We start from the raw sequence: 19,497 nt of genomic DNA, 5'->3' as shown, positions 1-19,497 counted from the left end.
TACTGACCAGATTTTATCGTGGAAATTGAACCAGTTCCCGAGACCATTAGCCTCAGCCTTTGGATTACAAGACTAGTATATTACCACCATGTCACCATCTTCCAATGGTGTACAAATGCAGTTGGACCTGAAATTTTGTTGCCCTGGAATATGCTGTGCCATGTCAGACTGACCTGCACTATTTATTCACTGACCAACCTGGGAACTAAAGAAAAAGATGTTCTTAATGGTGTCTTTACACTAAATTGTACTGCTGGCAGTGTTGAAGGCTAGGTCATTGACCTATGCTTGGTTGGTAATGGGTTCTGACATACCATTTCTCTGGCAAATGTGGGTTGAGCAGCTAGTTTTCAGATTGTTGGCCTGAGCAGGCTGGCAGCCAGAACCTGAAGTCACAAATGGAACTTGCAAACAGCAGTGTCTGCATAAATCGTGTCCTGTTGCTGTCGCCAGATCTATGAAAATATAAAGCAGTAAAAAAGAAGCAAATTTGGACCCATAGCTGATCTACCAGTGGTGGAAGTCCCACTTCATAAATAGCTTATCAGAGATGGAGCCACAGGCAATGTACATTCAACAAGAGATATTGGCGTCACACTGAGGCTCAGTATATTGAATTGTACCAAGTCCCCGGGGGTACCATTAATGCACTCCATCAGACTGTCCCATTTTCGGAAGTTGCATTTATTTCCACTGTTAATAATGTCAATATTTTGTATGATTAATTCAGAGTAAGATATTAACTATTTCAATTTAAATTATGAGCATTTTGAAACTAAGTTTTATATGCGTGTACTTCACAATGAGTTTTTGTTTCTATGGCAGATTAAAGAAAGGAATTGACAAGTGAGTTCAGTTACTGCTTATATGGATCGGGTTGGGCATGTGGAGGTGGGGGCAACATTAATGCAGGTCATGTAATCTCATGCCTATGATTTGCACAGTCTCCCCTAAGCCTACTCTTCCTCAACTCAAAAATTCCAAATGAACCAAATCACATCCTATCCACTCCCGCCTTCCTGATCTAGTCACAGTACTTGAATTTGTATTCTCAACATCAAAAGTGTAATGATCCCCTCTCCTCCCTAATTCCCTACTGAGCAATGAATTAGGATTATTCATCTTGACCTTGCAAGGCTGTCACTCACCTTTTGCTCATCAACAGATGTGGGACACCATGAGATGCAATACATTGTAAGTCAGTTACAGGAACTCCCATTCAGGTCTTGGAATTTCAGTCTGCCTTGGCTGTTACTGGGGTTGAATTTATACCCTGCTATTTATTGATTGAAGGGTGAGTCAAAAGTGATTGTCATATGGTGTTGTCGAAGATGTCTCCACGTAATGAAAGTGTTTCATCTAGACTCTCAGGACCTTTCAGATTAATTCTTTATTTACATTAAGCTAACTCTAAATTCTAATTAAGAACAATGTTGAAGCGATTGCTTCTTTTTTTAGAATATAACCATTATCAGGTGATCATTGCCATCATCATTGACAACTACCTATCTAGAAATTCAAGAGTTAACCCTTTATTCTACATAGATTGTTAGCAGCAGTTAGAGTCATAAAGATGTACAGCACAGAAACAGGCCCTTTGGCCCAACTCACCAATGCTGACCAGATGTCCTAAATTAATCTAATCCCTTTTGCCAGCATTTGGCCCATATCCCTCCAAACCCTTCATATCCCTCCATGTAGATGTTTTTAAAATGTAATTGTATCAGCCTCCACCACTTCCCTTGGCAGCTCACTCCACACATGCACCACCCTCCACATGAAAAAGTTGCCCCTTAGGTCCCTTTTAAATATTTCCTCTTTCACCTTAAACCTATGCCCTCTAATTTTGAACTCCCCTACCCTGGGAAATAAACATTGGCTGTTCACCCTATCCATGCCCCTCATGGTTTTAGAAATCTTGATAAGGTGACTCCTCAACCACCGATGCTCCAGGGAAAATAATCCCAGCCTATTCAACCTCTCCCCTATAGCTCAGGCTCTCCTGCCTACATCCTTGTAAATCTTTTCTGAACACTTCCAGTTGCACGAAAGTGAACACACTAGCGAAAGATTGTATCTCAGTAATTGGAGTCATTACACTATCAGATCAGCAGGAATCAACAGAAAGATATTGGCTGTAATGATGACATAATGAACTCCATGCTCCTGCAAAAATGATGTCCACAAAGAATAGCTGCCATTGGTTTTACTGCGGATACTGAGGCAGCAGGTGAGGATGCCATTTCTGCTAATCCTAGTGCTGCAGCACTTGCCCAATGCTGTAACACCATTCAAACCATCGCTCTGGTCATTGATCTGAAATGAGCTAGTTCTGTTTCACTTTCCACAGATGCTCCCTGATCTGTCGAGTGCTCCCATCAGTTTCTATTTTTTTAATTTCAGATTTCTAGTGGTTTGTTGAATGTTTTGCCTCTGCCCCTTTTAGACTTGTTGCTGGGAATTGCAGCTTGGTGCCACTCTTCCCGATCATAACTAAATCAGTCAAATTAAACAGACTCCCAAGAAGCTGCCCCACTTGTCTGTATAGCTCCCTGGAGCACAGTAAATTTGTATGGGCTGGTAATTTGCTTACTGAGCAGGCAGACAGTGGATGTCCCTGTCTCCATCCCCAGTTGATTCCTGTGCAGCAGAACAGTTTATTTCCAGACTGCTTCTGAAAGCATACCTACAGATTGTAACAGGGCACTATATTCATTCAGGGCATATGTGAGGAAAAGGCAGCACATAGAAATGCTCATCCAAAAAGGTCATGTCTTGCTCTTACATATTTGTCAGATTTTCAGCTGTATTTAGTAGGCTCATGAGATTTACAGTATGCAGGATAACTGAGATCTGTCATTTTCAACATAATGAATTAACCAAACATTAATGGCCTAGGAATTTACTGCAGAAATTTACTGTGGTCCAAAAATCCTTTCATTTCCCAATTCCTCTCCTTCCCTGCACCCCGCCTCTGACTAAAGACAAAGGTCCTTTTCCTTTTCCCCTGAAATTGCAAATGGTTGCTCAAATATTTTTCCATGGATAGGGGCACTCCAGCTCCCTAACATTTGTATTCGAGTGTCCGTTTCTTTAAGTGTGAAGTCATACAACTGTGGGATGCCACTGTGAGCATTATAAATACCCTCCCTGACATCCATACACATGTGGTAACAACTGCATAGCATTTGACAATTGGGAGCTTCTTTTTGACCCAGATGTGGGTCAATGGGTCATTTTGTTCCGGCTGCTCAAAGGAGTATGGTGAAAGTTGATACAGTTACTTCATAGTTTCAACCAGGTCAGTCACTAACATTTTGTTACATGGAAGAATAGAAAGGAGTTGTCATTGTTGCAAGTGTTTGTGTCAGAAGGTCCCAGAGGAATAATGTGACGACATCAGTAAACATGACTCCTAAAGGTCTAAAATGGTTCACTATGTGCCTGTCCTCTGCTTAGTTGCTGCATGCAAGTCGGTTTGATTGAAAAAAAAATGTTGTTTATCACCTCAGAAGAATATACGTTTCTTCATAGACTGTCATGTTCTCTTGAAGCTTAGGTGTTTCAGGAGGTTCATCTCAATCTACAACAGGATACAAGAAGAATTTGAGATAACAAGGTGTAAAGCTGGATGAACACAGCAGGCCAAGCAGCATCAGAGGAGCAGGAAGGCTGACGTTTCAGGTCAAGACACTTCTTCAGAATTGGGGGAGGTGAAGGGGATTCTAAAATAAATAGAGAGAGAGGGGGAGGCGGATGGAAGGTGGATAAAGGAGCAGATAGGTGGAGAGGAGACAGACAGGTCAAGGAAGCAGGAATGGAACCAGTAAAGATGAGTGTAGGTGGTGATCCTTGACCAGTCCATCTCCTCTCCAGCTATCTGCTCCTTTATCCATCATCAATCCGTCTCCCCCCTTCCCTTTTTATTTCAGATTCTCCAACATCGGCAGCTCCTACCATCAAGAAGAATTTATTGTCCAACAGGCAACCATTCCCTTACCTAAAACCTAGCATTCTCCTTGTGCTATTTTATTGAAACATTTAATCATCATCTCTCTTTTGCTGCTGTAAGTATCTTCCAAATGCTTCCTTCCCTCTGACTGAAACCTATCCCACTGTCTGAATTTTTAACTGATTGTTTCCCAATGTTTCAAAACTTCTTGAGCCCCAGATTTTTTTGTTTTCAAGATGGCGGTGGAGCAGGGGCTTGTCTGCTCCAGTTGGCTTCTTTCTCTTTCTTTTTTTCTTCTTCTCTTTAACTTTGCTCTTTTTCTTTCTCAGAGCATATTGGATGAAAGAGGAGACCTCCATCGCCAGTGGCAGCAATGCAAGGGCAAGCCACTCGAGGGTGTGTCCCAGCCTGGGGTCTCTCGGTGAGCGAGGAATGGGTTCTTCCAGCCCGGGACTTGCGGGCTAGGCTGAAGCTCCAGGAGGGCAGCTCGGCCCATTTGTCCGAAGGAGGAGAAAGGCAGTGTTGGCGTGGCGCTGCAGTCTCCCTGTATGGTGCTTCCCTCTGGCGTGGAGATCTCGTGCTCGTGTGGAGGTCTTCTTCATCTGCGGTGTCCAGGTATTCCAGCGGTTGGCAGGTGGTCTTGTCCAGGAGTGGCGGTCTCAGCCTGGCATGGTGGTCTTTTATGGCAGAGGCTTCAGGCCTAGTATCCGAGGACCTGTCATGGCAGTATCATCTCGTCTGTGTCTTCAATGTATTCCCTCACGTTCAAATTGGTTTTCCCTGAGCCCAGGAACCATTACCTGAAGTGTGATGAACTTTGTCTTAATTTTACTTTTTGTTAATATGCCTTTGATAGGCGCTGTGGCGGGATAACTTATAAAATGTTTCACTGTATTTTACATGTAAAAGTGCACATGACAATAAATTTTTATTCTATTCTATTCTACCTATTTAAAATCTTCTATTTTTGCTATTAATTAGAGGTTCTTACACTTAGCATCACCAACATCACTGATTTCCATTGTCTACTCACCTACAATTTTCAACCTCTTCTCCTGCTCCCCTTGCTTTAGCCTTTCCATTCAAGTTCTCATTAAAGAAATGATGTGTTCTACCGGCAAACTTGTCATTGGGTCTGAAAATATTGTTTCATGCTCACGTACAACTTACTCACATTTGCCAGATATTGGATTTCTCTAACTCATCACAAGCAGTTAGATAGAAGTGTTTTATGTAAAAGACTGTTGTTAAGATTATTAGTAAATAGGATCAATCCCCAGAAGGCTTCACCCCCTTGCGATTCCCCAATTAGAACTGCTACTATTGATAACTGTGTTGTCTATTCCATTTTCCAGCCAATTAGAAATCAAATTTACAAGTGCAACGGCGTCTCATGAGCTTTCGCCGCAGATACATATGGACCTCATTAAATAGCACACTGCAGTCACCTTTCATCTCGCACATCAGGGAAACCCAAGGTCCCACAGCTTGTCTGCCTCAGAATAAAACGTATGGAATTGATGGTGAACATGAGGAAGGGCATGTGTGTGGGTAGGCCAATAGCGTCAAGCTCTAGGTTTCAGATTTCTCATGTAAACGTGGTATAAATGTGATATCTGGTTCAATCTCCCGTTTGTGTTAAATTCACTAATCTCAGTCATTAGGTTTGTTACCGATCCGCTGTGCTAGGGAAGTAAAAATCAGCCCCTGTTCCAAACCTGATTGCCACAATAATCTGAATTCAAGTCGTATATGGGTATACATAGCAAAGACATTAGTTCACTCCCAGTAACTGCTGTTGTCTCTACCATCATATAAGCTAGCTGAATGCCCCATTGAGGTACTGGAAAGTTGTTGGGCCTATTAGCCTTGATTTGTCAGCATATTCAGCAGAAGGCGAAATATTGGTGCAAAAGCCGTAATTACAGAACTGAATGAAACAGGATTCTGTTAATGGAGGGGAAAAGTTAATAATCAGGAATTAACGTGACCCACATAAAAACCTCTTCAATGATTTCATGTTTCCTCAGCATTTCTGATTTCTTCAGTTCTGTCTGATGCTCAACTCTGTGCTCTGAATACAGGCGCTTTACAAATAACAAAAGAGATTTGCATTGATTTTTCCACTTACAGGCTCTTCAACAAAAGTTAAAAAGGATGTCAACTTTATCTGAAAATTCTTAATGCTTTTATACAGACCTAATAATTTTATTACACAAAGCAACCGTTAATATTGTTGCTTATAGAATCTCTACTTTCTATGCGTTAAAACAAGTGGTGGTGCTTCAAACATACAAAACCATAAGATCATAGGACCATAAGACATAGGAACAGAAATTAGGCTATTCGGCCCATCGAGGCTGCTCTACCATTCAATCATGGCTGAGAAGTTCCTCAATGCCATTCTCTGGCCTTCTCCCCGTATCCCTTGATCCCCTTGATAAGCAAGAACCTATCTGTCTCAGTCTTAAATGTAGTTAATGTCCTGGCCTCCACAGCCTTCTGTGCCAGTGAATTCCATAGATTCACCACTCTCTGGCTGAAGGGGTTTCTCCTTAAATCCATTCTGAAAGGCTTTCCCTTTACTTTAAGGCTGCATCCTTGGGTCGTAGTCTCTCCTACCAATAGAAGCATCTTCCCAACATCCACTCTGTCCAGGCCATTCAGTATTCTTTAAGTTTCAATTAGATCCCCCCTCATCCTTCTCAACTCCAATGAGTACAGTCCCAGAGTCCTCAAACCATATGCAACAGTCAGTAAAATTCAGTAAGACACAACCAGTAACCTATGAGAAAGTGGGCTGATCTATCACCTCAACCAACTTCAACCTGGCTCTTACTGCCAAGTTGATTCTGAGCCACATAGAATTTAGAGGTCCCACTTCTATGTCACTTAAAGGGTTAATACTGAGTCATGCCTTAAATACCACCCACGATAATGACGTTATGTGGACCTCATGGGAGAACACATTAGGATTTCGAAGGTGTAAGAGATAACATTTAGGTCCACTTCATAGTCTCTCTGAGAATGTCATTCTTATTAGTGCACTTTTTAATGAGTAGCTAGTATGAAACCAATTATGTTTTATTGAAGTTATACCCTTTTCTTATTAGATCAGCAGTTTTCCTCACTACACCAAACCAAGCAAGCCCAGTAGACTCCTACTCTAAAAGAGGATAGGGTCAGCAAACCCACCCGATAGTGAGCAGTAGACAGACTCAACACAACGGTCCTCCACGAGGATAGCTCATACAACTGCCATGACATTAGTTTCTGAGTAACATAATCATAACTGGGCTGGAATAACTCTGCACTGAGATGGGCAAGATCTCACTCTTAATATCCCATCATCCCTTGTGGAAAGTGTCTACTTGTGGATGTCTGGTGATGTGATATTAATACATTTAAGGGAGGCCTAGTAGTATTATCGCTGGACAATTAATCTGTGGAGCAAAGACAGAAGTTGCTGGTAAAGCTCAACAGGTCTGGCAGCATCTGTGAAGAAAAAAATCAGAGTTGACATTTCAGGTCTGGTGACCCTTCCTCAGAACCTTTTTTTTTACAGCATCTGTAGTTGTTTTGGTTTTCAATTGATCTCTGAAGATGTTAAGTATTTCTCTGGTGACCTGGAGTTCAAATCTAGCCATGCTAATTGGTAAAATTTGAATTCAATTAAAAAAAATCTGGAATAAGAAGTAGAATGATGATGATGAAACCATTGTGGATTATCAGAAAGAATGCATTTGGCTCACTAATTTAGGGAAGGATATTGCCATCCTTACCTGGTCCAGCCAATATGTGACTCTAGAGCCAAAGCAATGTGGTTAACTCTTGGGGATAGGGTGATGAATGCTAGCCCAGCCAGTGACATTCATATCATGTGAATAAATAGGAGAAAAGTCATTGTTATTCAATGTATGGCCTAACAACAAACACAGAATGGCTGCTATGCACAGGAATAATCAATGAACTTTATAGAATTGAGAGATAAAAGAGGATATTATATAAATACATGTATAGTTTTCTCAGGATAAGTTCGAGTGTTGGCTTCTAGTTGATTTTATCCTCCCTGCCTCAAGAAATGCTGATGACTTGTAATGTCTTCAATCTACTACTGTCATAGCTGAGATCAGCCAACATAGCAACTCTTCATCAGAGCCATCGAGACTTGAAACGTTAGCTTGTTCTTTCTCAATGGAAGCTGTCTCTTCCATTGTGATCTCCAGCACTTGTTGCTTGCAGTACAGCTTCCAGCATCTGCAGCAATGCGTTCCTAGAGTTTGAGGGAAGTCTGTAGAACAATGGAATTTTTACTGAATCTGATGCACAAATAGTTCACTGTCTAATTTGTAGTCTAATTTGCTGTTTTAGTAATGAGGCATTGATAGTGGGAACACTACAGACAGGAGATCCAGGACGGGTCCTGTCTGTTTGTAATTTGTACTGTTAATGAGAAAGAGCAACATGGAGCAAACAAAGCTCCAGTTAACAGAATTTCACAGCTGAAAACAATCAGTTTAAAGTGAGGAACACGAAAGGTATGTATCATATCCCTTTGGCTGCTTAATCCTTGTTTTAATTTCGCAATATTGGAAAACTTTCCTCGTGATAGATATAAAATTTTGGACCAAAAAGAATTACATTTTTAAGGCCTGCTGCTGGGGAACTGGGGTGTAGGCCATTTTCCGACAATGACTTTTCACCTCTGGACCTATGCTTGTATGCGCCCCAAACTGATGTGATATTCAGCTGTATACAAATCCCTGGAGTAATTGTGAGAATTCGGTGCAGTTTGTTTGTGGCTGTGAACCCACAGCAGAAAGCTGTCACTAATTGACGCAAAACTGTTAACTCGCTGGGAGAGAACAAGACAGGATTATGTGAAAAAATGAGAAAATTTCTCAACCCATGTTAGATGTGAAAATCAGAGTGCCCAAAGCCTGTATTCCATGCTAAATCAACAAAGGAAAAGCTTTTCTCTATACCTGATCAAGGAGGAAAGCACGCAGGAAATCAGGAAGTACAGCTGACTTTGTTTTTTTCCCTCTCCAAGCCTTGAGTTGTTTCCATTGCAAGGCCACTCTCTAGTGTTCTATAGTTCTGGAAGAAATGAGAGGGCTGCTACACAGCCTTATGCCTCTCTGTTGGAAACAGGAGCCTGTGGTCTCAAGCTCTTTATTGGTCTTTTGAGGAAGGGGTTGTTGAAGTGGAAGCTTGAGTCTCAAGATGTCAGTTCATTTTAATGTGAACACAGGAACAGGGTGTACTTTAGGTGTAGGCCCTATCATCTATCCAAGGAAACGGCCAGGAAATCCGAGACTTGAGGGAGATAGGCTACATTCTGTTTCCCTCTTGCCCTTTGCCTGGAGGATACCAGTTCCTTAGTGTGGCTACAAACAAACTAAACCCGAGCTAGGGAAAGGCTCCAGTTTATGAGAGAAAGGGAACAGCGAGGGAGTTCAATCCATACCGAAACACATTTGCTTTCAAGGAGTTAGATGCAGTGTGGAGGGTTAAAGGGCTCAAAGGGTATAGGAGAGAGCTGGAACAGGCTACTGAGCAGTATGACCAGCCATGGTACAAACAGCCGAATGCTGCTCCTCTGTTCTATGTTCCAATGATTTGAATATATGCAGTGAAAGGTGTAGGAAGAAACGTTAGTGCAGCAAATGAAAGGAAGTAGAAAAAGAAGGAATGCTTTTTGATTGGAGCTGGTGTTTCATTTTTAGCACCGAAGACAAATAGGCCACTTGATACTTACCACAAAGCAAACAACATTCATCCATTTGAACACACCAAAATATATATTTACACACACACATGTATCCATATTTAAACATCTATATTATATAGAGATCATAAGTCTGTTCACTCATAGGTGCATTGAAATTGAGCCATAATGTGCCTTCTTTAAAAGGGCATACAAAAAAAAACTAAGAATGTAAATTCTGATTAAAGTAGTTCGGTGATTGTCGGATGGGCTGTGAGGATTCTTCCAGACCTTGAGGTAGATCTTTGAATGTCACATCTGACTCAATATTAAGGAAACTTAAAAGAGAAAGGCTTCAAAGAAAGGAATTCACTTTAAACTGACCTGTGATCCCCTGGGAGTTATTTCAGGCTGACAATATGTTGGGAGAAAAGGGAGTATTCTGAACAAAAGGCATGTTTCTGCTTTGCCCTTTCAATGATACATAAGGAATGGGGGGACAAAAAACAAGTTTTAGCCCTAGTGTCTATGTGCTTGTGGGTGAAGGTGCGTGCTCTGGGGTCACAATGGAGGGAGAACCCTAGTCATCCCTGCACTGCAGGTAAAAAGGAAGAGTAATTTGTCTCTCTCTTTGCTGGAAGCCAGAAAACAAGTTGAAAGGAAACAGGACAGTAGCTTTTCAAATGACCTGCAAAGCCAATTATCTCAAAATTGACAGCTCACCTACTAACATCACTGTTACTGTAACACCCAATATGGTAGCGATAACATTCTATTGTATATTTTTACGGAATTCAGAGATTGAACAATGTATCTCTTTAACTCTCCTCATATTCTCACCTGTCAGTTCTAATCTGTGCATTTGTATATTATAATTATTTCTTCCCGAGTTTATTAACTAAACCGAGATTAGGGATAAAAGGATCTTTTTCTTGATGGCTGCTGATGACTAACTGAGTTTTGTAAGCGCCCATGTTGGGGCTACAACTATTGACATTATATATTAACAATCTAGACAAAGGAACTGATGGCATGGCTGCGAAACTTTCAGATGTCACAAAGATAGGTGAGGGACAGGTAGTGTTGAGGAGGCAGGGAGGCTTCAAAAGGACTTGTACAGGCTAAAAGTGTGGGCAAACAAGTGGCAGGTGAAAAGCAATGTAGGAAAGTATGAGCTTATGGACTTTGGCAGGAAGAGTAGAGTTATAGATTATTTTCTAAATGGGAAAGGCTTTGGAAATCTGAAGTAAAAAAAAATTGGGAGCCCAAGTTCAGGACTCTCTTAAGGTTAGCAAGGCAAATGTAGTGTTAGCATTCATTTCATGAGGTGGAGAGTACAAGAGCAAGGATCTACTGCTGATGCTGTTATGAGGCTCTTAGCAGACTGCATTTGGAATATTGTGAGCAGTTTTAGATGCTGTAACTCAGGAAAGATGTGCTGGAGTTGAGGGACATCCAAGAATAATCCCAGGGATGAAGAGATTGTCATATGAGGGTAGGTTGAGGACTCTGGGTCTATACTCAATAGCGTTCAGGAGGATGAGCAGAGATCTGAGTGATGCTTATGGAATACCAAGAGACTACCATTGAGTGGACATGGAGAAGATGTTCTACAAGTGGGAGAAATTAGGATCTGAGGGCATAGACTCAGAGCAAGGGGATAACCCTTTAGATCTGAGATGGGAAAGAATTTCTTCAGCCAGAGAGTGGTTAATCTGCGGAATGCACTTGTGTAGGCCAAGTCATCCAGTGTATTTAAAGCTGCGATTGATAGGTTCTTGATTGATAAACAGATCAAGGGGTTGGGGTAGAAGGCAGGATAATGTGGTTGAGAAAGATATTACCCGTGATTGAATGGCAGAGCAAAATTATTGAGCCAAGTGGCCTAATTCTGCTCCTACATCTTTTGGTCTTAACCTACTCTTTTGTTAATTCAAAAAAGTCTGATTACATTGGTTCCTTTTAAAAAATAAATTCACTTGGTTTGGGAATAGGTATCCACAAGGAAAGGGAATCAAGTTCAAATTAACATTGCTGTGACCACACTAGCTATGGCAGGGTGGGGGTAGGGAGGGTGGGTGCGTGGGGTGGGTTGCAAGGTGGTGGTAGGGTGCTAGGAGTGAGTTGGGGGAGGGAATGTAGAGAAGGGAAGCAGAATCATCCTTTTGCACCCAGGAGCTTGAGAATTTGGTGTAATCTGTCTGGAACTGTAATAAATTGGAAACATTGTCTGGGAACTGGTTGTAATATACTGGAAATTATTTGATGACAATCGAGAGTGATATTTTTCCTCTTTGCCAAAGATCATTGAACTTGCTTATAGTAACTTTTCTCCAAACTCAGGAGAGACTGAATCTGGAACCTTCTGATTTCTAAAACTGTAATTGAACAGTTTTTTTTTCAGAAGAACTCAGCATATATTATTTAGCAGCTCTGAAATGAAAAGATATCCAAAATCTGCTAAAAGTCAGTACACAAACCATTAAATTGTCATTTCTCCTTACAGCTGCTAACAGACATGCAGTGTGCTTCCAGAATCTTTTAGTATTCACCTTGTCATAATTTGACAACTTTCATTGTTTAGCAGTGAAAAAAAAGATGAATTTTAATATTTAATATAAAAACCAAAGAACTGAGAATGCTGGAAATCAGAAACAAAATCAGAAATTGCTGGAAAATCTCAGCAGGTCTGGCAGCGCCTGTGAAGAGAGAGAGAGCAGTGCTCAACTCTGAAGAAGTGTCAGTCGACCTACAATGTTAACTCAATGTCATTTCCACAGATGCTGCCAAACTTGTTGAGTTTTTCCAGCAATTTCTGAATTTGTTTGTAGGTTTTAATATGATTCTAGATTTATTAAATCTTGGAAGCCATCCTAATTATTCATTTCCATGCATAAATAAAATTAAACATGTCAAGTCAGACCATTTTTTAAAATTTCCGATTGAGAACCTTTGCTCCAATGATTGATACATAAAAGTACCTCTGAACTGGCCATTTCATTCAATTTCCAACATTTTGGCCCGATTAAATCCTACTTAAAATTATATTTCTACTATATTCTGCTAAAAGTTCAGCTTTATGAAAGCAAATCTTTCCGTTTTGTTTGGGCGTGGATTTTGCGCCATATTTATTGCCACCTGTAGCTCTTTGACAAGGTAGTGACTGGCCTTCAACCTGAACTGCTGCACTCCTTTTGCAATAATGGTCCCCCAATACTGTCCTCAGCATTTTTAAAATTATGGAGAAATTTTAAAGTAGGAACACCTCCCAGAAAGAGGAAAGGAAACAGACGAGATCATCGTGGAAGACAATGGGAGATGAGCAAACGCTTAATCAAAGAAATGAGTTGAAAAAGATTTTGGAGGATTTGGTTAGGGGAAGAATTGAAAGGTAAAAATATTCAAAGTGGGCTTCAAAGAGTAGGTTTTGGGAAGGCTGATGGTTTTGTGACAAATGGAAGAGTAATGCATGTTCGGTTCAATCGTTCAATTGTTCTGTATTTGGTTAAGTCTTTCTGTTGGCTATTGATACTCGGCTTGTTTGATTGATTAAGTTTGCGTGTGAAATTAGTGAAAAATAATAGCTGGAAACCTGAACTGAAGCACGGACTAGACATTTAACAACATAGTGAATAAAATGTGTTTCACACTATGAAGCTAGTATCATCTTTGCATTGATTCAAATATGAGATAGGAGTATTGGATGAGAGGCCAGTCAGGAGTATCATGGAGAAAATTCAGTTGCCAAATGACAGACAGGGTGTTAAATGGCCCTAATATGAGCAGTAGGCGCCAAGAGGAAGAAATTTCATATATATTAAAAATATTGAAATGAATATTAAAATTTTAATTATTTGCATTTGTTTAACATGAAAGCAAAGCATGTGACTTCACAAAACAAGAGTTAAATTAAGGGTGAAAAATGAAGTAGGACTAAAGCTATAGTGGGTTGGGAGAACAAAGAAATGTTGGCTGGAATGCATGTTTTCATATTATATTTCATTGTTTATGTAACCACATGCTTGCTCAACAGAGCTAATGAGATTGAAATTGGTTACTGTTTAATTCTGGCTGCTGCAAGCAGGAGAATATAACCAGAACACACAAGGCCAGTCCAACACTGGTCCTTGCTTGTTGTATCTGAACGAATGACTAACTGTCACATAGATACAATAGCATATCACTTTTACAGTGAAGCGGGTTGAGCCTTAATATTTCCACTTCTTTTCAATTAAATGACCATTTCTAGAATGGCTAGTACATATCGTGCTACAGCCATGAAGAATTCAGAGCAAAGTGAGCCTAGCAACTGTTCCAAATCAAGTTTGAGAAGGAAATCTAAAACAACCTCTGGATACTCAATTGACAGATGAAAAGGACCTAATTCTAGTTTCAGAGGACTGTACATGACAGCAAACACAGGAAAGAAATGGTGCGGCCCATTGTTACTATGTTTTCTTTCAAGAAATCAGGCTTAACAGGATCAATTTCCAAAACCAGTGTTCTAGTAAGCTATTTATAATTTAAGGAACTTTATTACTGAAATGTTAATGCTTGGTTCAGCATTACCATGGTAGATTTGAAAACAGACAAACTTGTTGTAAGACAGCAGTTAACCCAGTGTCATGAGAAATTTAAAATTTTACTTGGAAAGGTATATTCTTCAATGAAAAATGTTAAGTTGCAATTCTGGTTATTGGAAAAATAATTTATACATGTGTGTGGCCTGGCGAGTAGACTTTGAATTTGAGACTGTGAGATTAAATCTGAGAGCTTTATTAATTTGTGCATGCTTTATGGTTGATGCACTGTCAGCTAGTTTAATGTACCGCTGTATAGAGTGATTATACAATGCTGCACATCCCTTTCCACTGATTTAATGTTGGTGTCCCTTAGAATTCATCTACATTAGGAAGGAAACAGAGCAGGAGGAAGGAACCCAGAATTTCTTACCAACTGTATACAGTCAGTAACATGATAGCCTTGGAATGTCATATCCTGGAGATGTTAGGAGGGTCTCAATGTTCCTGGATTATGGTAATCCTTCAGGGCTCCTGCGTAATACTAACATTACACAGAGCTATACATGGAGTATTGAGTGCAATCTCAGTTTCCTAACCAAAGGGAAGACATACTTCTCCGAGAGGGAGTGCCATGTAGATTCATAAGCATACAAGATAAAGGAGGAGAAGTAGGCCGTTCAGCCTATCAAGACTACCTCACTATTCAATAAAGAAATGGCTAATGTGATTATGGCCTTAACTGCACTTTACTGCCTATTCCCTATAACCCTGACTCAATTGTCGATCAGAAATCTTGTTTAACTTGAATATACTTATTCTGCCTTGAGTATATTCAATGACTTAGAGTCCATTGCTTGCTATGGAAGAGAATTACAAAGAATGGCCATCTGAGAGAAGGAATTCTTTTCACCACTATCTTGAGTGGCAGATTTGTAAACTGTGTCCCCTGCGTCCTTGGGAAGCTTAGGAAATTCTGCATGCTCATAAGGACCTTCACCAACTTTTACTGATACACCATAGAAAGCATTCCATTTGAGTGTACCATGGCTTGGTACAGCAACTGCTCTGCTCAGGGCCATAAGAAACTACAGAAAATTGTGTGCATAGTCCAGGCCATCATGAAAGTTAACCTTCCATCCGTGGACACAATGCACACTTCTTGTTGCTGTGGAAAGGCTGCCAACATCTTCAAAGACCCCTTCCACCCTGGTAATACTTTCTTCCAACCTCTTCTATCAGGCAGAAGATACAGAAGCTTGAACACACACACTAACAGATTCAAGAACAGCTTCTTCCCGGCTGTTATTAAACTGCTGAATGGACCTCACCAGTTTCATCGAATGTTGATCTTGCTTTTGTGTACATCCTGTGCAGTAATAACCTTGTATGCCTCACTCTGTCTAAACACGCTATGATCTGTATGTCCTTCTTTGTTATGATCTGCTTCTACTGCTCATGAAACAAAACTTCACTCTACTTAGGTATATGTGACAACAATAAATCAAAATGCCCTCAGAAACTTATTGCTTCAAAAAGGCTACATCTCATTCTTGTAAATTTCAATTAAATTTGGCCCAGCATCCTCCACTTTTCTTCATAGGACAATTCCTTATTCAGAGGAACCAGTCTCATGAACCTTGTCTGAACTACTTTTGAAGCAAGATTATGCTTCCCTGGTAAATCAGACCAAAACTCCACACAGTACTCCACGTGTGGTCTCACAATCTCTCTGAGTAGTTACAGCAAGAGTTCTCTGCATTAATGCTTTATTCACCTTGCAATAAAACGTTAACATTCCTTGTCAATTACTTGCTATACCTGCATGACAGTTTCTTTGGAATTTATCGACAAGGACACTTAGCTCCATCTGCACTGCAGCATCCTCCAGTCTCTCCCCATTTAAATAATAAGCTGCTTTTGTGTCTTTACTACCAAAGAGAACAACTTCGCATTTTCCTTTATTGCAGTCTATTTGCTAGACTGGCTCCTCTGAACAGAAGGAGGAGAGATTGAGGAGAATGGTTTTATGTTCCTTGGAGTTTAGAAGAATGAGAGATGATTGAACTTAGATATAGCAAGTTATTTAAGAGTCTTGGCAGGGAGCCCAGAAGAGAAAAGAGTATAAAACTCGTGAAGAAAGAATACTGGCCATCTTGTGTCATGTCTCACAGCAGATATGTGACACACCTTTCAGGAACATGCTTATGATATGATTACCATATCATGGCATGTGACATAAATGTACAAATGAGCTCTGTCCTCTTGAAGCATGACACACTAAGTAAAGCATTCCCTGGTGCGTCCAATTTACCTTGAGTCCAGATATGCATGTATATGAATGTGCTTGTGTAAATAAAGTTCACATTTATCTTTTGCAAAAGTTCATTGAACTCTTTGGTATTACATGATCTTTGTCACGTCCTCATATTACAGAAACTAATATAAGTATCATGTATAAGGATGCTGGTTGCAGATACATCAGTCTATCTAACCACACCATGCCACATCAGGTCTAACTCATCATGTTACTTTAAAATGGAGCCTTAGTACATTCATTATTGTTTCTTTAGTTTTTATTTTCACTCTGGGTAGATGTTGAGAAGATATATTTGGGAACACTGGGTTGCAGTCTCAGAATAAGGGATCTGTGATTGAGGACTGATGATGAGAAATTTCTTCATTGATCATGGAATAGGAATTCTTTGCCCCTGAAGCTGTGGAATGTTGTTCACTGCACTCAGACAGAGGTTGAGTAAAGTTTGGATGCAAAGGGAATTAAAGATTGTGGGATAAAGCAGTAAGTTGGAGATGATGTGAAAGATCAGCCACGATCTTGTTATATTGGGATCAGTTTCAGGGAACCAATTGGCCTGCTGTGTTCATCCAGCTTCACACTTTGATCCTAGTCTACACTTGCTCCTATTTCTTATATGTTCAATGATCCAGTGACTCCATCAGCAATGTAGTGGAATACTCTCCTCTTACCTGGATGGGTGCAGCTCCAACAACACTCAAGAAGCTTGACACCATCTAGGATAAAGCAGCCCACTTGATTGGCACCACATCCACAAGAATTCAATCCCTCCCCCACCAACACTCAGTAGCAGCAGCGTGTGCTATCTACAAGATGCACAGCAGAAATTCACCAAACATCCTCAGGCAATACTTTCCAAACCTACAACCACCTCTATCAAGAAGGACAAGGGAGCAGATACATGGGAACACCATCACTGTCACATTCCCTTCAAGCCACTCACCATCCTGACTTGGAAATACATCACCATTCCTTCAGTGTCGCTAGGTTATAATCTTGAAATTCCCTCTCTAATAGCACTGTGCATTGGTTCAAGAAGGCAGGTTACCACCACCTTCTCAAGGGCAACTTGGGATGCGCAGTAAATGCTCACCCAGCCAGCGACGCCCACATCCCACAAGTGAATAAAAAAAAGCCTGTAGATTGACACTTGGCAAGGATCAGACTCATCACTACTGCCTGTCCCACCTGCCTCCACCCCAGTGCACCCTGCGTTTGCAGCCTGTCAAACTGCACTGTCTCAGCACACATTTGTCCATTTGGGTGAAATACCAAAGTGTGGCCAATGTCTGCACATTAACATGAGCCATTGCTTTCAGGGGAGAGAGTAATTATAATAATTGTTCTTGCTTGACTTCAAATGGATCCAGCATCTATGACGTTATTTACATAATCAGTGCTCATTCAGAATTGCTGTGTTCTAAAATACTGAGAGAGTAGCTTAGGAAGTGCTGTTGTTAAAGTTAATTGATGAAGCCTGAATGGAGAGATGTCTAGCCTTTCAGTACCAGAAGCCATGTAACTGCCCAAAGGGAGTACTTGGTATGACTAGACAAAAATATGATCCCATTTTACTGGAGATTCAAATGGAACTAGATTCCAAAGTTGTTAGATCGTAGAAATAAGAAAATTAGGCTACCCTGACACCAAAAGATGGCACCACATGCACACAAAACTCGAGGCCTCCCAAACTGAGAAAGACTAGACCACCTCAGTAAGAATATGAGATACCTCCAACCTTTTCTCCCATCCCTGCCCCATTTTCTCCAATCTTCCATCCATCTACCTTGTCCCTTCCCCAAACCTTGGTCACTGAGAGGCTTCAGCCTCAACTCTTTGATTGTTGGGAAGGTATTACTTCCTGGTCATCCATCAGGGAATGAGATCCCGGCAGCCAGTTTAATGGACTGCAGCCAGTCTGTTTGTCAAGGTAAGATTGTTCTGCACTTTCAGCACATGAAGCAGAATACAACTCAGAGCAGTTACAACTCCCAGCAAAATTAACTTGTCGTAATTAACTTTGCGCACGAAAGGTGTGAAGTGTGACCATATGCTGGATGCTGCCAGTTCAACGTATTCTCTTGACCTCCCATAAAACAGGAGTTAACCTATTTAGTTTAAATAAGTTAATTCTCTTGCTAAAAACAGGTCTAGAGGGATGTTGTGCAGGTCAATTAATCATTTGCCCATTAACATTGACTGTAATAGTTTCAAGACTAGGATCCATGGATGGAATCCAACAGAGGTTTCTTGAATTATCTAATATTTTTAATTACTGACACAAGACAGAAGAAAATTGAAACAGCAAATGGAGAAGTATTTGCAAACACTTTGCCTGTAGTGGCTCAATTTAAGTTCCCTGAATATTAGTTTTCTTTCAGCTTTCCCTTTGTGGCTATTAGTGATGCTGATGTCATGAAGCCCTCAGCACGCTATTTAATAAATCGTAATCTTCCTTTCTTCCTTCAGCAGGGCGTTGAATATATTCCCAGCGTGGTTCTGGCAAAATCAAATTCTGATGCTTTCAACTCGTATTTCTGCAAGAAGAATTTGTTCTGCGTTATGAATCTGCTGTTAGGAATTATAAAATGCACAACAAGTAAAGAGTGACAATTCATTAACATCAGCACTGCAGAGCTGAAATATGGCCCAACAAGTTGCATTTATGTAGCTGTTTTAACATAATTCGATGCACCGATGTGTTTCACAAGAACAGAATTGGACAGAACATCTTACTGGGCCATTTAGAAGAGGTATCAGCATTGATGGTCAAAGAGATGGGTGGATGTGATTGGAAATTACACTGTCATCTTCAAAATGAAGGTTTAATTAAATGTATTAATCATGTGGCAGGTCGACCTTGACCTAACACTTGTGGGTCAGGAGCGAGAGGTTGATCTTCTTTGGCATGTGCAGATGTTTCCAGTACAGTTCACCAAAAATCGACCAGACCATTGAAAAAGATCAAAGACATTGAAGCACAAATTGCATCCAATCC

Source organism: Stegostoma tigrinum, chromosome 30 (genome assembly GCF_030684315.1).
Source record: "Stegostoma tigrinum isolate sSteTig4 chromosome 30, sSteTig4.hap1, whole genome shotgun sequence".
In the NCBI taxonomy this organism is placed as follows: Eukaryota; Metazoa; Chordata; class Chondrichthyes; order Orectolobiformes; family Stegostomatidae; genus Stegostoma; species Stegostoma tigrinum.
This window is presented reverse-complemented; position numbering follows the sequence as displayed.